The 24,062-nt window shown below is 46.4% G+C and overlaps 1 protein-coding gene across 5 annotated transcripts in view; it reads right to left on the bottom strand.

The window, feature by feature from the left end:
• The window catches only part of mctp1a (multiple C2 domains, transmembrane 1a), a 1,185,582-nt gene that overhangs the window by 835,310 nt on the left and 326,210 nt on the right, over positions 1-24,062 (bottom strand). Inside the window, exon 1 of one of the 5 annotated variants that reach the window (XM_072516304.1) lies at positions 4,330-4,447. The exons of 3 other annotated variants lie outside the window; for them this stretch is intronic. The gene's annotated coding sequence lies outside the window, so the exon portion shown is untranslated. Of the gene's footprint in view, positions 1-3,951; positions 4,170-4,329; positions 4,448-24,062 lie in introns of those variants that run through there. One more of the 5 variants, XM_072516305.1, reaches the window with a different exon arrangement.

The raw sequence follows: 24,062 nt of genomic DNA on the forward strand, positions 1-24,062 counted from the left end.
GGAAGGATGTTCCCGATGGTGGGTGTATCCAGAACCAGGGGTCACATTCTGAGGATATGGGGTAGACCATTTAGGACAGAGATGAAGAGAAATTTCTTCACCCAGAGAATGGTGAGCCTGTGGAATTCATTTTCCAAGGTAGTGGTTGAGTCCAAAAAATTGTATGGTTTCAAGAAGCAGTTAGATATAGCACTTAGGGCAAAGGGAATCAAAGGATATGGGGGAAAGCGGGATTAGGCTACTGAGTTGGATGATCAGCCACGATCATAATGAATAGCGGAGCGGGCTTGAAGGGCCGAATGGCCTCCTCCTGCTCCTATTTTTTCTATGTTTCTAAATATTGGTGTTCAGAGGGATTTGGGTATATGAAATGAAATTGCTGATACACTAAGCAATTAAGAAGGCAAATGGTGTTTTGGTCTTTATTACAAGGGAATTGGAGTATAAAATTGAGAAAGTCTTTCTGCAATTCTATGGATCTTTTATAAGACCACACTTGATATATTGTGTACAATTTTGGTGCTTATACCCAGGAACCGACATGGTTGGCTTACAGGGGTATCAAGGAGATACGCTAAATTGATTTCTGTGATGATAGTGTTGTTCTATGTGAAGAGGTTGAGTAGAATGGGCCCATATTCTTCAGAAAACAGAAGGTGAACTAATTCAAACATATAGGATTCTGAGAGGGCTTGAGAGGGTAGATACTGAGAAGCTGTTTCCCCAACTGCAGACTCTAGAACTAGGGGTTTATAGTATCAGGATAAAGACTCTCGGACTGAGGTAAGGAAATATTTCTTCACTGAAAGCATAATGAATCTTTGGAATTCTCGACCCCAGAGGGCTGTGAATGCTCAGTCACTGAATATATTTAAGGCACAGATTGATAGTCCTTTGAACTCCAAGGGATATGGGGATCTGTCAGGAAAATGAAGTTCAGGTTGAACATCAGCCATGTTCTTATTGTGTGATGGAGCAGACTCAGGGGGGGCCATATCACTAACTCCTTCTCCTTTTTTATGTCTTTTCTTCCTTATGATGCAATGTTATTCCAGGTCACGGAGCAGAGCCAGGGTGGTAATCGCTTAAATATTATCTGTTATAAATATTTTCTACTTTTAAATAAAGAGACAGTTAAAGAGTCCCTGGGTTAGAACCAGCTTTATTTGAAAAAAATTATTATTTCAAAAGAAAACATTTTCCCTGAGGAGGAGAATACTGAGAAGCTGTGTGCAATATTTTCATCATACATATACAGGTTAAGATTGTGTTTCAGCATAATTTATGTAACTGCATACCCGATTAATTATTTATTTTTGGCAATGGCTGCTTATGTTTTTATCTGATTTGATATTTGTAAAATACTTATACAATTATTTTATGATCAAAATCATCCATTAAGTCTCCTTTGTATTCCCACAAACACTAATGGATATTTTTGAATAATTTCATGAAGTTATATAATTTTAAAATTGTGGTACCAATTAGGCCACAATTAATGCAAATTGCCATGTGACAAATTGTGCCCACATGGCACACACTCCTATTTTCAATTAGCACGTGGAATTCAGATCGCCACCTCTGAAGCTTTGTTCTTCGGGTAAACATGTTTATTAATTTTGGTCAGAGGAGAATAATTTTAGAGCTGAATTTGAGCTGCCTGGCTGCATTGCTTGCTGGTCTGATTTTGCTCCTATCTGATGAGATGAAAGTGCTTCTCTCTTAGATAGTTGCTAAAACTTCCATATTTGGAAGCAGGTAATCCGAGATGGTTCTCTGGTAATTCTGTGTCAAGTGACATTGGGCATGAGGACAAGTGCAATTACAAGCACCTATCCTAAACTGTCTCGGAAGAGAGCACCACAAATACATAACAAACAGCTCAATCAAACTAAAAGCAAGCGTGCAGTGTTAAATGATGATTTGAATCTCATTGTGAATAAGATCCTGTGTGGACTTCAGTTACAGAACTTCAAATGAACCAAAGGATACTAAATGATTGCACTACAAAATCATCTGGGTGTATGACTAGAATTCACAATTGAGGCAAACATCCAGAGAGAATCGCCCTTTCACATGTGATCCAATTCTACCAAACTGAAAACTACTAGGGGGCCCTCTAATCTCCTTATTATTTTACAGCAAGGTTGACAAAACATAAAGAAAGTCAGGGTAAAATGTGAACTCCACCAAGTGGGCTTTGTCATCATCTTCCATCTGAATTCAATGTTATAATCTATTCTTGTTCCAAATATAACTGCTGGAATCCTAGAACAGAGCACCTTTGACTTCTTACCCACCTCTGTAAATATCCACTCCTGTCTTTCGCTACTTCCAATTCTTATCCCTAACCCTTCCTGCTCAACATCCCATACACTGCTATTCTTCCACCAATCTCTCGTCACCCTAATTGCGTAATCTTCACTTTACTGTTTTTTTCCCAGATGGTTCACTCCTTCTGGAGATAATCGCACAAACCTCTCTTCCGTTCCGTATTGTTCCACATCCTTCCCATTCCCCACAGCAAGTCTCCCTTCATTTTCTATCATCTGCCCGTACACTTTTTAATCATCCTTTTCCTCAATAGTGTCCCAAAAGATATTGTGGTCTCTCTGACACAAATTAGGCCCTCTTTCCATCACCTCATCTTGCAGAGATATCTTGATAGATTAAATCTAGTTCACATTAATTAAGTTCTACTCCAGTTTAAAGACTGTGATTAAAGTCCCTCTCCTGTCCCCATTTAAACCTCTTCAATCTTGCCTTCAGCACTCATCCTACCCTCCTCCACTTTTTATTTTTATCTTCTCAACTTCCATTGGTTTATCCTCAATGTAAAGCACTTTGAAACATCTCCTTCCACATGAAAAGTGCTATAAAAGTACAAGATGTCATTAATTGGTGGTTTGAAACTTGTAGAAACACAACCATCAAAATCTTGTGAAATAATATGTTGTGGTTCTACAAGTGTTACTTTAGCAGATCCAGGTTTTTTTAAAACCCTGCAGAAACTAAGCTGGCAAACATATTCGAAGGAATATGTTTGGAGGGTAAACTAAATGGACATTTGTATGACATGACCATGAGTAAAAATGGAGTAAAGAATGTGCTTCTCTGCTAAGTCAGCCACAACTGAGAGGAAGGTTTTGCACATAGCAAGGAAATCCCCTTTTCAACAATACTGCCAAACCTTGCAAAACAGAATTTGAACTCCAAATTGACACCATTGTCAAATACTCAACTCTCACCCTTCTCCCCCCCCACCCAGGAAACTGACTTATCAACCATTACTCCAATTTTGCTTTGATCACGTTGATGAATCAACTGAATTACTTTTGATAGTTACATGGTCACTTTTGAAATATCGTGCTGAAGCTGACATTAGAAAAAGCATTTCAGTTAGCATTTTGTTCAGTAGAGGGCGTTAAGATGAACACATGAGGAGAGTCTAACCGAGTGGCAATACAGCATTTTAATGTTAACGTGGGCGGGGGAGACACATTGCTTTAATGTGTTCTATGGACAGATCGTGCTGCAGAGCTCAGCTGCTACTTTTGAATCAAAGCACCCCTAAAACAAACGACAGTGACAGTTTAACTGCAGTCCTTGATATTTTACAACCAATATCTTGAAAATAATGCTAACAGAAAAGGGACGCCTCATCAGTCTGGCACAGTAACTCGTTGGCATGCCCCGTGTTCAATTAAAAAAAAGTAGGTTTTATACGAATCAACAAAACCTACGTTTACGTTAATGAAGCAGTCATCTGCTCTGTGAATCAATAATCCAACCGGGGAATTTATTTTCCCTATACTGTAAATAAAATGCTTGCCGTAAGTTTAAAGTTTATTATTCAAGGCACTTTCAAGTGTGTAAAGAAATCATATTTAATTCGAGAAAAAGTACACATGCGTTATATATTTCCAGAAAAAAACTGATAAAACTACTTACTGTGGGAATGCTGTATGTGAGCCGCACTGACCGCCATCAGCTCCTCCACCCCAGTACAATAAAAGGATAGGGTTCCTCTGTACAATGTGGATCACGCTAACAACCTGCTCTCATTGCTTAAAGGCGGCGAGATTATAATATTCCGCCTGCACCAACCTCCTTATCCCCCGCCCTCAGATAAGAGTTGCAAATTCGGTTTACAGGTTTCTAACTCTCTGGGGTTAATATCAGCCCCCTTGGATATCATTCAGTCCCAATTGCATTATTTACAGCCCGAGTCTCTGGCTGAGGCAGTTTGGTGAACCGGCTGTCTTGAGAAACGGCCCTTTGAGTCATTCATCAACATTAAAGTAGGCTTGTGATATACAGGATGCTTACCTTAGTGTGGGAGAGAGAAATTACTCTGGCATCTCCTCATGGTGCAGTGAAACTCAGACAAACCCCACTACAGGACTGGATCAATACTGGGAGCTGCACATTCACCACAGCGGGAAATCCATTTATCTAAAGTCAGTATTGCGTGTCACCAATCCCAATGGTCCCCACACCATGGGGAGGAGGTGGGAGAGACGTTAGAAAGCAGGAAGCAATCTTCCCCTCATGTTGAAGGTCCTCATAGTTTGATGAGGAACATTTTTTTATAAACAACAAAAGACACAGGGGCACTTCAAATGGTCAGAAGTCATGCTAGGATTTTAAAAAACTTTACTTTCTAGTGATTTTAATTCTAATAAAATGGTAATAGACCTAAAGTATTTTTTATTCTTTCTTTATCCAATTATCATCTGTCCATTCACAGAAAGTGGAAATCCCCAGAAAGGTCAGCTATCAGCGATGGGTGAACTGTCTTAAGTGGATTGGCAGGGTAGTTAAGAAAGAGTCAATCACTTTGATGTGAGTCTGGAGCCCAGACTGTCAAACAGACCTGGTAATGGCAGCAAGCTACCATCCCTTAGTAAAGTAATTTAGCTTTTGATGCACGATCAATTACAATTAAAGACGAGGTAGTAACATAACTGAAGGCTTTAATAGACTAGAACTGTTCCCCAGCAGCTTTGGTACAGAATGAGGGCTGCTGGAACGGAACCGGTTCTTATACCCCGCCTGTCAGGGCGGAGCTACATACCAAACAGCCAATGGTAAACTCCTAGGTTTAACCAATGGTCTTCAGCCTCTCGGGTACTGCAATACCTGGTAATACCACATTCACCCCCTGTTAAAAAATAGTCCGGTGGGGGTGGTGGTCAGTGGTTACAATTGCATCCAACATGGTATGATCAGATATGGAGGTACCGTGATACCTCTTTACAGGGTTGTCGAGAATATTTACAAGCGTGGAAGATATATACATTCAGTGTTCATTTACAGTTCCAGTTCCAGTTACACTGAAGCAATCAGTCGATTGGGTGGCCTGGTCGTCCTCCTGGATCGTCTGAGCTTCGGTGGTGATTCTGGTGGGGGTCCGGGTGTCTGCGACTCCGGGAGCGTGGCTTCAGCCTCCATGGCAGCTTCGTCACGGTGCTGGTGGGGCAAACGGTTGACGCGAGAGGGGGGTGCCTGTAGGGGGCGTCAGTGGGTGGGAGGGCCTAGGCTAGAGCGGCAGGAGGACTGACCCTCCTGTGAAGTGCTGTGGAGGGGTGGCGGGGGTGGGGGTAATGGTTCGGGTGCGCGTGGGGCTCCGGTGGGCACCAGGTCCCGAAGGGAGACTGTATCTTGCTGGCCGTCAGGGAACGCCACGTAGGCGTACTGGGGGTTAGTGTGCAGCAGGTGGACCCTCTCGACCAATAGGTCCGACATGTGCGCCCGCACGTGCCTCTGGAGCAGGATGGGTCCGGGTGTTGCTAGCCAGGTTGGGAGCGAGGTCCTGGAGGAGGACTTCCAGGGGAAGACCGTCGTCGTTGCTGTTGCGAGTGTCCGAGGTCGATTTTGTTCCAGAGTCACCGAGGCCAGATGAAGTAGTTGTGGGTTTTGATCGGGCAGTGTGTAGTCGGCCGTGCTCGGGGCCCCATCTATGATGGCGTCTCCCATGGGTCGCACATGGTGGTCGGGGATGGACAAAATGGCGTCGGGGATGGTCAAACTGGTGGCGCCCATCCGTCCAGCGTGGTGTCCGAGGGGCAAGATGGCCACGCCCGTGGGTCGCACGTGGCCCTAGGATAGGGGGGGTGGCGGTGAGTGCTGGCCACATGGGGCCCGAAGGGAAGGTTGCCGCGGCGGTCCAGAGTTGCTGGAGACCGCGGCCACGGCTCGTGCCTGGCAGACCCCCACAAAATGGCCCTTCTTGCCGTACCCTTTGCAGGTGGAGGTGTGGGCCGGGCAGCGCTGGTGGGGATGCTTCACCTGCCCGCAGAAGAAACAGCGGGGCCCGACAGAGTTAGCGGGCCGTCTTACAGTGCAGGCCTGCGGGGACACGGGGAAAGTCTGTGGGGCTGCCGCTGTGGGATGCCACGCAGCCCAGGGGGCCGCCGCGCGGTCGGCACATAGGATTGCCGTTTCTGGAGGCAACGTTCATGGACCCTGCCAGGGCCTGTGCCTCTCTAAGTCTCAGGGTGTCTTTTTCTAAGAATCTTTGGCGGATTTCTGAGGAGCTCATACCCGCTAAGAAGGCATCCCGGATTAGGAGTTCCGTGTGCTCGCTCCCCGAAACCTGCGGGCAGCCACAGTTTCTCCCCAGCACCAGTAGCGCACGGTAGAACTCCTCCAACGATTCCCCGGGGCTTTGCCGTCTAGTTGCAAGCAGTTGACGTGCGTACACCTGATTTACAAGCCGGATATAATGTCCTTTTAACAGTTTGATCACAGCATCGAAGTCCTCTGCCTCCTCGATGAGGGTTACCCTTGAGTGCAGGAGATGCAGTTTCTGTTCTCCTGAGGGTGTGCCTCCGGCCGTCTCTCGGTAGCCTTTAAAGCACGCCAGCCAGTGCTTAAATATCGCCGCCGAGTTCTCCGCGTTGGGGCTGCGTTGTAGACACTCCGGCTTGATTCGGAGATCCATCCTTTCAGCTTAAGTGCAGTCTATTAAATTGATGCACGATCAATTACAATTAAAGACAAGATATTAACATAACTGAAGGCATTAATAGACTAGAACTGTTCCCCAGCAGCTTCGGTACAGAATGAGGGCTGCTGGGACAGCACCGGTTCTTATACACCGCCTGTCAGGGCGGAGCTACATACCAAACAGCCAATGGTAAACTCCTAGGTTTAACCAATGGTCTTCAGCCTCTCGGGTACTGCAATACCTGATAATATCACAGCTTTTACAACAATCTAATAGTTTAATGGAAACCATTACTGATACTAGGGGATTCACACCCTCCCCCCCAACCCCCAGATAGCACCTGCCACCTGTCCTGTTTTATGTACTCCTCTGTTAAAAACAGGCTTGATTGAGGTGCATAAAACTCAGGTTTATTTAAGTAACTGAATTCAGTTCACAAAATGTCATGGTGGGATTTAACTTGTGTCTGCAAATCTTTGTCCAAGTCTCTCGAGCTACTAGTCCAGTAGTGCTACTCTATCTACATTAGGCAATATCCAATAGTTAACTGGCACCTATCTGCAGCTACATCATGTGTTTTAATTGCTGTCAGATCTTGTAAATATAAATGTCATTTCCAACTCCACCTCATTTCTTCGGAACTATCAACTGATACAGCATTACTAAGAATTGAGGTGCCAAATTCTCAAGGGCATTTCGGGATGGGAAACAAATCCTGGCTTTGCTAGCAGAAACTCTCATATCCCATGAAAGAATGAAAACATTCCCTGGAAAATTGAACTGGAATAGTTCAGAAAATGGCGAGGACTTAGGTACACTGAGTCCCAATCACAAGGTTCTGGAAGGGCTGGAGTTTCCGCCTACTCTGTACAAAGCTGGCCAGGGCAGGAGAAGGAAGCTGTAAAGCTGGGAGAGCTCATAAGAAACACAGTTTGACAGGAAACTGCTTGTGGCTTCTATGGGAAGGGAAGCTTGGAGATCTCTGATCTCTCATGATGGTTGGATGCCAGAGTGTCTGGCTACATGAAGTTACTGGAGGTGTGTCTCTATTGGGTACTCAGTGATCTTACGCAGTGTAGTACCCTCACACTAACCCTACAAAATCTCTTACATTCAGCACTGGATACTGCTGGTAAGCACAAATCTAACATTACTGCCAGGATTTTAAGGCCTGAAAACAAAACTCTCAAGTTATAATTGCATGCTTGCATGTATATCAATGGTCCTATAGCCTAAAAACAAATCTGTGAGGTGTTTTGAATGATGAAAACATGACAGCAAAGGTAGAGTGAAAGTATTTCAGCTGGTGAAGCAATCCAGTATAAGATGTACAATCTTAAAATTAGAGCTAGGCCCATAAAATCAGGAAAGATCAGTGACAGTTTTGAACCCTCTCCTGCAAAGACTGTGGATGATGGATCAGCTGAAATTTTCAGGACTGAGATCGTCAGATTTCTGAGAGGCAAGACTAACAAGGGATATGGGTGAATTTAAGATAGATCAGCATGAATGTTGGAATGGGCTTCAACAGTGCATCTATTCCTGACTTATATAACTCATTTTAATAGAAATACTAATACCAAAGGAACCATTGCATGATGGTTGTGTGTTGCTATAGGCATTGTTTGTGGTGACATCCCTACTTGCTGGCAAATGAAAATAACCTCATCCAACATGGCTGCTGCTGGGAGAATATGTTCCTGCTTAAGATAATCAGATTTTTAAAAAGTAGGGTTTTGCTATAGTTAGTGAGATAGTGGGTTGCAATCAATCATTGTTCTTTTCAAACTACCTTTTAGCCATTTAGAATGTTTTCTTTCTTGATTTATTGTGGCTGCAATACAAGTAATGTTGAAGATTGCTTGCAATTTGTACGAAGCAATTTTGAAAGTTTTAAGTGTAGATTTTGCTGTTATAGGTCTTTTGATTATACTCATGACTTTTGGAATACACTATGTTCTTCCATATGAGCATGGTTGTCTATCTTGCAGAACAACACCATTGTGATTGGCTTTTATGGCAACCACTGGGTGAGTTTTCACCAGTGGGAGTAGGTAAAATATGTGGGTGGCTAGTCCACCTCCTTCCCACCCACCTTGACCTGGTCCTCATATTACAGGGGGTAGGTAAGTGCCCACCAGCCTGCCTGCCCTTCAGCCCACTGAGGCCCTTAAGTGGCCAATTATTGCCTACTTAAATCCCTCAATCTGCTGCCGCCAAAAACAAAAGACAGGCAAGAGTGGGAAGAGCCATTTCTTCACCCAAGTTGGTGAAAAGGCAGGAAGGAAGGGGGCATACATCCTTTATGGGGGGGAGGGTATCCTATGCACATCAGGGGCACCCACATTAAGATTGGTGCTTCCGAAACCAATCCCTCCTCCCTTTGCCTCTCCCTAGATTGTCTGATCCCTTTCCACCCAATAAACCTGAGATGTACCAGTCTCCAAAACCCATGGGACTGAGTTCTCGCACTGATGCAAGAACTGCTGACCAATTAGATTGGCTGGCAGCTCTCAAGGGCAGGACTTCCTCCCACTGAGGGACGGAAGCCCATTCCCCTATGAAATCCAGCCCATGTTAGTCCAAGTGTACCCTTTTCATAGAGCACAATATGTCAGGAGTTTGAACTCATAACATGGGCTTGTTCATTTTGCCCTTTTCCATATGTATGTTCACTATGTTGTTTCTGCACTTTCCCCTTTAATTTCACCTTGACAATCTTTATTTTTTTTAACTTATGGTTTGTTTCATTTTTATGCTTTTGATGTACATGATTTACATCCTCCCCACACCAGTAATTGCATATTCTTTTGCCTTTTTTCAGTTCTGCATTATCTCACCAATGATCACCTGCAGCACCTAAATACTTTATAACTAGCACTTCAAAGGTGGTTTAACACATTGTTTCCAATAATAACTGAGGCAGATAGGCAGTGGTTGGATGGAGAGGTTTTGAGGTTGACTGGTTGTGTGGGGGAATAATTTGCAAGTTTCCCACAAGCCCTTCTCACTATCATGGCAGGACTTGTTTAATATGTTTTCACCAGGTTTCCCCATTGCAGCTGGTCCCTCAGATTAACAGTCTGGCTGGATGGTGACAACCATTGAGGAAGCAGGGATAAATCCGATATGGGAAGAAACAGTCCAACATCTTGAGCAGGGAATTAAATATAAAACGACTCGTGTGAATAAGGGGCCTGAAAGGGGAACGCGCGGCCGAGGCCACACATAGCCATGTGTCTTACAATGGGGAGCTCCGCTCGCCGGAATCCCCCGTTGCAGCGAGAGATAGGGACGTCATTTTTAAATCGCATCCCGATATCCAAGGCCCCAAAAAGAATCCACGACCTCCACCCCCAGCCCGAACGTAAAATGGGAGGGGGTCCCCCCCCACCCCCTTCAAACACCCAGGCCAGGCAATCCCAGCTCAATCGCGTGTAAACGAATGTCAGGTTGACACTCAGGTGGCACTGCCAGGGTGCCCAGGTGGCACCGGCAGTGCCAGGGTACCACCAGCTGGGGACCTCATATCCCCGAGGAGACCCGCACGAGTGCCGTTCTGCCTGATCCCCGTCTGTGGGGACCAGTACCAAATGGCACTTGCCCGAGGTCCATGAGGAGAAGGGACTGAATCCCAAAGCCTCAGGTACACTGGGAATCATAGAATCATAGAATTTACAGTGCAGAAGGAGGCCACCCGGCCCATCGAGTCTGCACCGGCCCTTGGAAAGAGCACCCCACCCAAGCCCACACCTCCAACCCACCCCCACAACCCAGCAACCCCACCCAACATTAAGGGTAATTTTGGACACTAAGGGCAATTTAGCATGGCCAATCCACCTAACTTGCACATCTTTGGACTGTGGGAGGAAACCGGAGCACTCGGAGGAAACCCACGCACACATGGGGAGAACGTGCAGAATCCGCACAGACAGTGACCCAAGCCGGGAATCGAACCTGGGACCCTGGAGCTGTGAAGCATTGGGCTAACCACTATCCTACCGTGCTGCCCACCATGCTATCGTGCTGCCCACTATGCTACCGTGCTGCATATTAGAGTAAGGTTTACTGCCTCGCTCTGATATGCAGATTTGCCATAACATGATCCCGCCCATTATGGGAATGCGTTGAATCTCATGAGGCATTGCAAGCTGGGAAGACCCCAGGAGCCGGGTCTCCTGGCTTTCAACGACAACGTTGTGGCAAGCTGCTTTTCCGGCGCAGTGTGGCTGGAGGATCACGCCCATTATGTTTTCAATCTACTTTACTCTAATTCAAACTACAATTATTAAACATTTCATGGGTTTCATTATAATTTAAAGCACCAGAAAGAGGAAGCAGCAGGAAATGGAGCCTGCAGAAGCTAGTGAAAATGCACTAATGCTGCATTTTCTTAAACTGAAATTAATATATTGTCATGGGTAACATGTGTCCAATAGACGAAGCATAAGAAAAGGCAGCTTGGGAAAGAAAATAAATTCAGGATTTTGCTGCAACGCAACCCTTGGTGGGTTTCAGTTGACTGATCTTTCTGCCTCCAGCAAGTAAAACTCTTACTGCTGTGCCATTCCTCACCATGTCTATTATCGTCTGCTTTGATTTCAGTTTATTTTATTGTTCTATTATAGAAAATTCTCAACATCAGTTTACTTTGTTTAATTCAAGAACAAGGAAGGTTCAGAAGTTTTATTTATGTATATCTCCTCCGAGAATATAATTCTTTGATGGTAGACTCCAATGAAAATGCAAAGAAGTCCTCACTTCAGAACTCTTCAGTTCTGGACATCTGGATATAGAATCAGTTTGAGTAGAGATGAGAAATAGTAACGGTGAGTAGTTACTTGTGGGGGTGGCTTATAGGTCATTTAACAGTAACCACACTATAGAATAGGGAAACAGGAAGAAATAATGGAGGCTTGTGAAAAAGCTACAGTGATAATCATGGGTGATTTTACCTTATATATAGATTGAATGAATCTGATTGGCAAATGTAGCCTCAATGATGTGATAGTGTGCGTTCAGGACAGTTTTCAGAGCAGTAAGTTCTAGAGCCAATCAAAGAGCAGGATATACCAGATCTAGTAATGTGCAATGAGATAAAAGATTAATTAATGAACCCCTAGTGAAGGCACTCCGAGGTAGCAGTGATCATAATACGATTACATTTCACAATCAGATTGAGTGAGAGAAGTGTGGATCTAAGACTACTGTTTAAAACTTAAGTAAGGATAATTATGAGGTATTGAAGACAGAGCTGGCTAAAGTGAACTGAGAAATTAGGTTAAGGGATAGGTCAGTAGAGATGCAGCGGTAGACATTCAAGGAGATATTTAAAAATATTCAGAATAGATTCATTCCAGTCAGAAAAGGAGACCCTAAGCGAAGACTGTGTCATCCATGGAAAAGTAAGGAAGGTAAAGATAATATCAATTTGAAAGAAAACTGTCGATCGATGAGTCGAGTGCCATATCCCGTTCGTACGAGGGCCCTCGTACGAACGGGATATGGCACTCGACTCATCGATCGACAGTTCCAACGCGCCACAGCGAAAAACCGGACCGACCTCCTCAGAAGACAAACATGGGACACAACCGACAGAATACCCTTCGTCGTCCAGTACTTCCCCGGAGCGGAGAAACTACATCATCTTCTTCACAGCCTTCAACACGTCATTGATGACGATGAACATCTTGCCAAGGTCATCCCCACACCCCCACTACTTGCCTTCAAACAACCGCGCAACCTCAAACGAACCATTGTTTGCAGCAAACTACCCAGTCTTCAGAACAGTGACCACGACACCACACAACCCTGTCATGGCAATCTCTGCAAGACGTGCCAGATCATCGACATGGATACCACTATTACACGTGAGAACACCACCCACCAGGTACGCGGTACATACTCGTGCGACTCGGCCAACGTTGTCTACCTCATACGCTGCAGGAAAGGATGTCCCGAAGCGTGGTACATTGGCGAGACCATGCAGACGCTGCGACAACGAATGAACGGACATCACGCAACAATCACCAGGCAGGAATGTTCCCTTCCAGTCGGGGAACAGTTCAGCAGTCAAGGGCATTCAGCCTCTGATCTCCAGGTAAGCGTTCTCCAAGGCAGCCTTCAGGACCCGCGACAACGCAGAATCGCCGAGCAGAAACTTATAGCCAAGTTCCGCACACATGAGTGCGGCCTCAACCGGGACCTGGGATTCATGTCGCATTACATTCATCCCCCACCATCTGGCCTGCAAAATCCTACCAACTGTCCTGGCTTGGTACAATTCACACCTCTTTAACCTGGGGTTACCCCATCTCTAGATCTGTAAAGATTTAATCACCTGCTAATGCTCGCATTCCAAGCATTGTTTGGCATCTTTGAATTTGTCTATATATGTGTTTCTGGAACAGACCTCTTCATTCACCTGAGGAAGGAGCAGCGCTCCGAAAGCTAGTGACATCGAAACAAACCTGTTAAAAATGGGAGTTCAGGTAAACAGCATGATGACTGTGTGGGCGAGATTCTCTGGCCTCCCTGCGGTGTGTTTCCCAGTGGTGGGAGTGGCCCGCTGTTGGCAGGTGGTGAGATCTTCTGGCTCCACCACTTTCAATGAGATTTCCCATTGAATCCACTCCAGACTGCTGGAAACCCATTAAAGGATGAACATATTCCATTATTCCATTCTTCGTTCTCACCCTCCTCATGAATGTGCTGAATTATGGAAGTTGGTTTGATTTGGTGACATTATAAATGTCTGCAATAGGGGTATGAGTGTGTGATGTCAGAGATCTGTGATCATCCTGATGAAGCTGTCTACTTGCATGTTGGATGGGATTGGATTTGTTTATTGTCACGTGTACCGAGGTACAGTGAAAAGTATTTTTCCGCGAGCAGCGCAACAGATCATTAAGTATTTGGGAAGAAAAGAGAATAAAAGAAAATACATAATAGGGCAACACAAGGTATACAATGTAACTATACAATGTTGGATAAACATATGGATGATAATGGCATAGTGTAGGTTAGATGGCTTTTGTTTCGGTGCAACATCGTGGGCCGAAGGGCCTGTACTGCGCTGTATTGTTCTATGTTCTATGTTCTATACATAAGCACCGGCATCGGATGAAGCATACAGTGTGTAGTGTTAATGAGGTAAGTCCATAAGAGGGTCATTTAGGAGTCTGGTAAAAGCGGGGAAGAAGCTGTTTTTGAGTCTGTTTGTGCGTGTTCTCAGACTTCTGTATCTCCTGCCCGATGGAAGAAGTTGGAAGAGTGAGTAAGCCGGGTGGGAGGGGCCTTTGATTATGCTGCCCGCTTTCCCCAGGCAGCGGGAGGTGTAGATGGAGTCAATGGATGGGAGGCAGATTTGTGTGATGGACTGGGCGGTGTTCACGACTCTCTGAAGTTTCTTGCGGTCCTGGGCCGAGCAGTTGCCATACCAGGCTGTGATGCAGCCAGATAGGATTCTTTCTATGGTGCATCTGTAAAAGTTGGTAAGGGTTAATGTGGCCATGCCGAATTTCCTTAGTTTCCTGAGGAAGTATAGACGCCGTTGTGCTTTCTTGGTGGTAGCGTCAACGTGGGTGGACCAGGACAGATTTTTGGAGATGTGCACCCCTAGGAATTTGAAACTGCTAACCATCTCCACCTTGGCCCTGTTGATGCTGACAGGGGTGTGTACAGTACTTTGCTTCCTGAAGTCAATGACCAGCTCTTTAGCTTTTCTGGCATTGAGGGAGAGATTGTTGTCGCTGCACCACTCCACTAGGTTCGCTAGCTCCCCCTGTGATGATCTTACTTTGCTCCTGAACAGCTGCCTAGTGATACTTTACATGATCCTTGTGTAAAGGTACAATGTGTAAGTCGATATGGAATTTATTGCATGAATGCACATTGACTGAAAGGATTGATGTTTCCGAGCTAGACAATGTCAAAGACAGCCATGCTCTGAAAACAATGCTTTCGCACATCTCCTAAGATCCCTTAAGAGAAGAAATTGTCATTGACGGATGTGTCAATAGTGACCAGGCCACATTTCTCCCCAGGTGCGAATAGGTCTCTGAGCACTGATGTCCGAAGGTGGATTGGGGCTCAGGCCTCTGCATTATTCATCCGAGAGCTGGCAATTGGAGAGGTGTTTCTATCCAAATGCTGCTCACTCTTGTGACTGTCAAGCGCTAACCATTGGCAAATGTTTTTCCTGTTAGTGCCGCCTTGCTCATCAGGTGTCATACTGACGTGATTATATCCATCCATGTGTGCACTGGTGTTTCAGCCGCTTGAAAACAATCATGCCCACTAACTTGGTGATGCCATGGCTGAATAAACTGTGGAATTGCTCAAAGAAGGTTCGTTAGTGGAGTGTTAATCACTTTCCACGGCGGTCACATGATCCTAAAGTTAGTATGCTTTCCATGGATGACGCCATTAGGGAAGAAAGTGACTTATGTTGCTTCTGTGATCATTGTGAGTTTGATGATCTTTTCTGATATGTTCATGCTGAGAATTAAGTTTTTCTTGTTTCCCCTGTCTGGAAGACAAAAATGAACTTTGATTGTGATAACTTATCTTCACCTTATTCTTCCTAGAATCCTGTTGTAAGGTTGTCACAGGCGCATCTGCCATGTCGTACCCTTGTAATGGCATCCGTACATGGCCCTCTGAACCCTCACCCTCTTCAAAGTCCAAAGAGACATCTATCTCCTCAGCGTCTCCCTCTGGCAACACAATTCCCCTTTAAACTCTAGGCTGTGCAGTCAGCGGCAAAAAATGATGATGCGGGACACTGCAATGAGTATTTGAGAGCGTTGCCTAACCTATCCAAACATCATAAATGCATCTTTAATAGGCCAGTAGTTTGCTTTATTAAGGACATTGTGACAAAATGTGCAGCATTGGATCTGTCATCAGATGTACTTTGTTTTTGTTTTTAAAAAAATAATTTTTATTGAGGTTTTCATAAAATATCAATAGCAAAATGAAAAAGGAACCCAACAGGGTTAAGTACAAAGCACGGTCTAGAAAAACAACCCTCCCTCCCCCCTCCCCCTTGTACATAAATAATAAATTAACATTAACACCCCGACTTAACAGAACTCGTATATGCACCCCACTGGACCCTCCAGTGTAAATAACAGAAACAGAAATAAAGTAACCCCCCCCCCCCCCCCCCCCGAGTTGCGGCTGCCATTGACCAATGTCTACCGTTCTGCCAGGAAGTCTAAGAACGGTTGCCACCGCCTAAAGAACCCTTGTACCGACCCTCTAAAGGCGAATTTCACCCTCTCCAATTTAATGAACCCCGCCATATCGCTGATCCAGGGTTCCACGCTTGGGGGCCTCGCATCCTTCCACTGAAGAAGAATCCTTCGCCGGGCTACATGGGACGCAAAGGCCAGAATACCGGCCTCTTTCGCCTCCTGCACACCCGGCTCCTCTGCCACCCCAAATATTGCGAGCCCCCAGCCCGGTTTGACCCTGGATCCTACCACCCTCGACACCGTCTTCGCTACGCCCTTCCAAAATTCCTCCAGCGCTGGGCATGCCCAGAACATATGGGTGTGATTTGCTGGGCTCCCTGAGCACCTAACACACCTGTCCTCACCCTCAAAAAACCAGCTCATCCTTGTCCCGGTCATGTGTGCCCTGTGCAGCACCTTAAACTGTATGAGGCTGAGCCTCGTGCACGATGAGGAAGAGTTCACCCTCCCTAGGGCATCTGCCCACGTCCCTTCCTCAATCTCCTCTCCCAACTCCTCCTCCCACTTACCTTTCACCTCCACCACCGAGGCCTCCTCCTCCTCCTGCATCACCTGGTAAGTTTCCGAGATCTTCTCCACTCCCACCCACCCCCCCGAGAGCACCCTGTCCTGTACTGTGTGTGGCAGTAGCCGCGGGAATTCCACCACCTGCCGTTTGGCAAACGCCCTTACCTGTAAGTACCTGAAGGTGTTCCCCGGGGGGAGCCTGTACTTCTCCTCCAGCTCACCCAGGCTCGCGAACTTCCCGTCCACAAACAGGTCCCCCAACTTTCGTATCCCTGCCCTGTGCCACCCCGAAAACCCTCCACCTGTTCTCCCTGGGGGGAACCGGTGGTTCCCCCGTATTGGGGTCCACGCCGAGGCCCCAACTTCCCCCCACGTCGCCTCCACTGCCCTCAGATTTTGAGGGCAGCCGCCACCACCGGGCTCGTGGTATACCTCCTTGGAGAGAGTGACAGCGGCGCCGTTGCCAGCGCCCCGAGACTCGTACCCACACAAGACGCTGACTCCAGCCTCTTCCATGCAGCCCCCTCCAGCTCCATCACCCACTTGCGCACCATCGTCGCATTGGCGGCCCAGTAGTACCCACAGAGGTTGGGCACCGCCAGTCCCCCCCTATCTCTACTCCGCTCCAGGAACACCCTTCTCACCCTCGGAGTCCCTCGCGCCCACACAAACCCCATTATACTCCTGTTAACCCGCCTGAAAAAAGCCTTCGGGATAAACACAGGGAGGCACTGGAACAGGAACAAAAACCTTGGGAGCACCGTCATTTTGATTGACTGCACCCTACCCGCCAAGGACAGCGGCATCGCATCCCACCTCTTGAACTCCTCCTCCATTTGCTCCACCAGCCTTGTAAAATTAAGCCTATGCAGGGCCCCCCAGCTCCTGGCCACCTGGACCCCCAAATACCTGAAGCTCCTGTCCGCTCTTTTTAGTGGGAGCTCGCCAATCCCCCTCCCCTGGTCCCCTGGGTGAACCACGAACAGCTCGCTCTTCCCCATGTTGAGCTTGTAGATGTATATCCAAGCAGGAATCCAGTACCCAACCCTTGATCTGCCCTCAGTCTGCACACAGAGCCCTAGGGCAGAATGATAATAGCTTCGAAGATGACAGGTGGCTGAGCATTGCTCTCAGATGTTATTGTGCATTCGGCAAGAGGATCCTTTTTAGGCTCAAAAGACCCATGTCCTAAAGACTCAGTCGGACAGGAATTGTCCTCCAGGAACCTTGAGCCTAAATATCGATACCCAATCCTTGCATGTATGTCATGACTACAAGCATAGAGCCTCGGATGCCATGACCAGTATAGTTGGAACATTGCGGGTTTGTAGGGCCCATGTTCTGCAACAGCGGTGGCCCTTGTTTGACACAACTTCCAATCTCCAATTAAGACAAAATTCACCACAGCACCTAAACATAATGAATTCTCAGCTGAACGCGCACCATTCGTAAAGGAGCCAAGCAATAGAGCCTCAAGTCGAGCATTGAGTTGGTTCATGCTCTCCATGGTTTAAGCAGGATATTTATAGGGTGCCCCTTCAGCCGACCCAACATTGTTTTGCTGAACATCTCCCACATGCCCTGAGACACCTTCCCTAAACATTTTTTTAGCGTGATTTTCAAACTGCATCATTCTTCGTGAATGCAAAAATGGTGCTCTTGACCTTTGTGAGACAAACCAGCTTCCAATCTATCACCCACCAAGTTCTTCCCATCCTCCTCATACTCACCACCTCCTAATTCCCATTCCTCCTCTCACTCTCCAGCTTTCCTCTGTTTTCCTTGACCTCATAATTGTCCATGTGGATATTTCTTTTCAGCCTCTGAACCCTTTAATGTTTCTTTTTAAATTTAGAGTACCTGATTATTTTTCCAATTAAGGGGCAATTTAGCGTGGCCAGTCCACCTGCCCTGCACATCTTTGGGTTGTGGGGGCGAAACCCACGCAAACACGGGGAGAATGTGCAAACTCCACACGGACAGTGACCCAGAGCCGGGATCGAACTGGGACTTCAGCATCGTGAGGCTGCAGTGCTACCCACTGCACCACCGTGCTGCCCCTTGAACCCTTTAATGTTGATGTCCCTCTGCCATTTGTCAACATGATTCCTTCTCTCTTAAGGCCACATACATCCTTACCTTTTTGACCTCCTCCTCCTATAAGATTACCCAATTCCACCCCCCCCCCCCCTCACATCCTGCCTTCTCAGCTACCAATGTACAGGATCCAGGTGTCCTACCTGAAAATTTGTGTGCACTCTACCTCACAATACCTTGAGTTGAACCACCACGACCAGATGCCTTAGATGAGTGACCACACCCTGCACACCATACTCTGCATGACTCTCACTGCACAGAGAGGACTTTCTCCAACCAAGGCCAAAACAATCCATGCGACATGCATACGACACAGAGCGCTCTTACATGGTCCCTGCAGCCTCAGAACAATCTCTTCAATGTTCCCACAACAGCATGGCCTCAGCCCCAGGGCAGTCTCTTCAATATGGCCCTGGCAGTGTGGTCTCAGCCCCAGGACCATCTTTGGCTTTTCCATGGACATTTTTATAACTCTTACCTCTAGACTATCTGTCATTCTTCCACACTGTTCCTTGAGCACCCCCTTGTTCTGTCTTTGTCCATTTTCTCCTCTCATATTCCCCCCTCTTCTTGTTATGTCTCCATCTCCCCCCTCCCCTCTTGTATTCCCCTCCTCGTCCAGCATGTTTCTCCTCTTCACTCTTGTTCCTCCCTACTCCTAGTCCCACGTCCATCTCCACCCTCCCCTCTAATATTTCCCCCCCCCGTACCCTCCAGTCATGCCTCCTTGATACAATCCTTACCATCCTTGTTTACATGCTTCACAAAGAGCCTTTCTTTCTCATTGCAATGAATTTTTGCTAAGAGTTAATGACTATCTCCTTCACACTGCATCTACAGTCGAACCTTTTAACTTAGTTTTCCAAGTCACCTTTGCCAGCTGTGCCTCATACCTTTAAAATTACCTTTGTATAGGTTTAAAGCTTTTGTCATAGACCCATACATTTCCCCTTCAAACTGAATGTGACGATTCTATCATGAAATTATTATTTTTTTGAATCATTTTTACAGGATGTGGGCTTCGCTGGTTGGCCAGCATTTGGTGCCCATCCCTAAATGCCTTTGAGAAGGTGGTGGTGAGCTGCAGTCCATGTGGTGTAGGTACACCACTATGCTATTAGGGACGAGGTTTTGGTTGAATTGCCCCCAAGAAATAGCGAAAAGAGTCCCTGTGGGAATAGTTCACAGGCCCCCTAACAGTAACTGCACTGTAGAATAGGAAATATAGTAATAAGTAATGCGAGCTTGTGAGAAGGGTGTGGCATTGGTGATGTTAATATATATGCAGATTGGACAAGTTAGAATGGCAAAGATAGCCTGGAAGATGAGTTTATAGGGTGTTTTTCAAACAGTTTCTTAGAGCACCACATTCTGGAGCCAACCAAGGTGCTGGGCCTGGTAATGTGCAGTAAGACAGGATTAATTCCTGACTACATAGTAAAGGAGCTCTAGGGATCATTGATCATAACATAAAGTTTGAGAGAGAGAAGAGTGGGTCTACTACTCATGTTCTAAACTTAAATAAATGCAATAATAAAGGTATGAGAACAGAGCTGGCGAAAGTGACCCAGGAAATTAGGTTAAAGACTAAGTCAGTGGAGATGGAATGGAAGACATTTCAGGAGACATATTATAACACTGAGCAAAGATACATTCCAGTAAGAAAGAAAGACTCCAGGCAAAGGATGCATCACTAACGGCATTCAATTCTACAAAAAAGCATTCAATTCTATGAAAAAGCATTCAATTCTACAAAAGTTACAGGCAGCTCAGAAGATTGAACAACATTTATAAACCAGCAGTAAAATAACTAAAAATATAGGGAGGGAAAAATTAGAGGTTGAAAGAAAGCTAGCCAGAAATATAAAAACAGACAGGAAGAGTATCCACAGTTATTTAAAAAGCAAGTCAGTAACTGATGCATGTGTTGGTCCTCTGGACTGAGTCTGTGTTATTAATAATGGGAAATAAGAATGATGGATGCATTGCATTGATTAGCATGGATAAAAGTTTGGTTAGCTAACAGGAAACAAAGACTCGGGACAAAGAACAGTCGAGCACAGGAACAGGCCCTTTGGCCCTCCAAGACTGCTCCAATCACGTGTCCTATCTATACCAACCGCCTATATCCTTCTATACCCCATCTGTACCTGTGTCTATCCTGATAAGTCTTAAACGTTGCTAACGTATCTGCCTCAGCCACCTCACTTGGCAGTGCATTCCAGGCCACCACTGTTTTGTTATGTTCCCTTTGTAACATAAGCGGCTTCCTTGTGTTGCATTTGTCAAAGGAAGGTACAGATGTGCAGATAACTTCAACACATTTATTTCCACTCTGTACACTTTTATAACTTGAGTTCGACACTACTGCTAATCCTATTATAGCTACCTAAACTGACTAACCAGCTGCTGTCTTCCACGTGGTGGGTGTAATATTGAATCAACCCTGTGCCTCTCCTCACTGACTGTCTCCACTGGCCAAAGGAGAGATCGTGTGTGGTGTCCTTTATATATGGGTTGGTGTAATGCCCCCGTGGTCGTGTCACCTCCTTGTGTATCGTGAATGTCCATTGGCCGCCTCCTATCTAACTTATCTATTGGTTGAGTGTGTGTGATGTTTCTGGTGCTCCCTCTAGTGTCTGGTTAGCTTACCTGTATTTACAGTGATGCACATCACCACATCCTCCCTTTTTTATATGTTCATATTTTCTGTACACTTTAAGAAAAACTGAACAAAGAACAGGTAGATAAGGTAAGGTATATACAAGTCATGGGAACGGTAATTAAACAATATGTCCAAATCATTCATGTGAGTCCATAAACCATCAATCATCATGGTCAAATGTCTCTCTTGGTTATGAACGCCATCAACGTTTCCGAGCCACAGGAACCGAGAAGTGGTCAAATCACTTAGCTGTCTGATTTGGAGTCTTTTTCTTTTTTATAATGTTTGTGGTGGTGCTGTCGGATGGCATCTTGTAGCTGATAGGTCGTTGACATTGAAGAGGTACCATCAACAGTATCATTCGAGGTCATGGATGTGCCATATGCTGAAGTTGGATAAGACTGTGCATGCTGGTTATGGCCACATGCTGTGCTGGAAGGGTGATTCTGCTGAGCAGCGTTGAAGCTTGTCGATTTGGAGACAGAGTTGCTGCTCGCACCAATGTCTGGTGATGGTGTGAAACTAGAACCTTGCATCTGATAGGAATATGCTGTCTGGCCAGGCTGTGGTGCAGCAAATCCTGGGCTGTAACTAAGGCATCCAGTCTGTAGTGCAGATTGCGCTGGCGGTAGTCCTCCTTCGGTCTTGATTCCATTAGTGGGCAATCCGTAGTGCTGGCCTGTTTGAGAATATGCTGCATAGACTGCTGGCTGCTGCAGGCTTGAATACTGGGTCTGTCCAGCATGAGCTGTCACTGGCCGCACTGTCGGTGTGGAACAAATGTGGGGACATAGCTGTGGTGAAAATTGGTGCATTCCTCTTGGACTGTGGCCGCTGCTTGTTATTGCTGACCCAGTGTAATTGTTACGTGATCCATCTCCTGTCATTGTGGCATCTGCTGTCACCCTGAGCGTGCCATCACTGAGGTTGCGGCACTGCCTGTCTGGAGTAAAGTCTGGCTTACGTGAATCAGAGTCGGCGTTTGGTTGCTCCCCAGCCGGAGTCTGGTCTGTTCTTTGTTGATGCTCCCCGTCCGGAGTCTCAGCATGTTCACTGGAGTCAGCTGAGATTTCTTGAAGCTGCACGTCTGGATTCGGAACATGCAGGAATGCATTGACTAGTGGAGAGGTTCGAGCAATTGAGGGTGGAAGTAGTGTAGTGTCACCGGAGTCACCAGTGGTCTCACAGTGATCGTCGAGTGCCTCTGTACCCACTAGCTGAGGTCTGTCACTTTGTACCTCTTGCATGGGAAGTGGGATGTTGTCGTCACCCATCTCACATACCGTGGGTAGATCCTCAGTAGCTGCTTGCTGTTCACTAGGGTTGGGTAAATTGTCAGAGTTTTCAACTGGTGGTGCAATCAATGTGGGTGGACTGTCATTGTCTTGCCGTTGTCCTTCATTTGGGCTTGGACTGTCATCGTCGCTTTGTCCTTCATTGTAGCATGATAGACCGCCATGGTCGTCCTGCTGTGCAGTGGAGCATGGTAGACTGTTATAGTCTTCTTGCTGTTTACGTGAGCATGGCAGACTTGCATCGTCTGCCGCTGGTTGGTCAGGAGAGGTTGCTAGACCCTCATGGTCTTGTTCCTGCAAGGACTGCGCATCGGAGTCATGCGTTTCTGCCATTGTGGAGTCTGTCCACGAGCTTGCTGTGGAGTCTTGTGATACTGGAGTCACTTCTTGTGCATGCAAGGACTGCGGTGTGGAGTCTTGCATGTCTTCTTTCGTAGAGTCAGGAGCCCTGAACGGGGTGTGGACTGCGCTCTGTGTGGCAGCAGGCCGCTCTCCGTGGGCTTGTACCGCTCTCTGTCTCTTAATTTCAGGCTGCAGCATCATCCTGCACAGACGAGTTGGGACGTCATATCTGCTGGGTTGAAGATCCTCAAATCCGAAGAATGAATCCGCATCTGCGTCGGATTCAATGCGGGGCTCGCCAATGTGCAACATGTCCAGTTGCGGATCGGATTTGGTACTGGGGTAGCCTCTCAAGGTGAAAGGTTCATCCGAGTTGTAGTCGTCTAGGACCATGGAGCTGTCATTGGGCTCGCAAGATCCAGAGAAAATGTAAAGGTCGGTAGCGAAGTATTCAAGGTCGGAATCATCGGTTTGTGCGTAGGTGACTGCTTGTTGCCGGGTTCTTCGGAGGTTAAATTCATTTCCTGGTTCAATTTGAGGCATTGTGCTGTCATTCCAGGTGAAGGAAGGTTGTTTTACAGCTTTAAAAGATTTTTTCTTTGATTTGGGACGTTTCCCCTTTAAATTGGTGCGGTCTGGGGCCTCTGACGTCATGACGCGCGTGACGTAGCACGTCGGAAGCGATTGCGCATGCGCAGATCGCTGTTCCTTTATCAATGGCCGTTTTCTTGATTGCGCATGCACGGCGTCTCGCGCATGCGCAAACGAACCTTCCGGTTCTGCGCACTTCTCGCGCAACTGCGCTAGTGTAGTCCCTTTAGCAAGATGGCCACCAACCCCGACCCAAATCGTTCTCTGGTCCGGGATTTCAGCCTCGAGGTGAGTACTGGCGCCTCTCTTACCTTTTCTTGCCGATTGGAGTTTTTTTTCCTCACAGTATTTGC

The sequence above is a fragment of the Scyliorhinus torazame genome, chromosome 9 (assembly GCF_047496885.1).
Source record: "Scyliorhinus torazame isolate Kashiwa2021f chromosome 9, sScyTor2.1, whole genome shotgun sequence".
Lineage (NCBI taxonomy): Eukaryota > Metazoa > Chordata > Chondrichthyes > Carcharhiniformes > Scyliorhinidae > Scyliorhinus > Scyliorhinus torazame.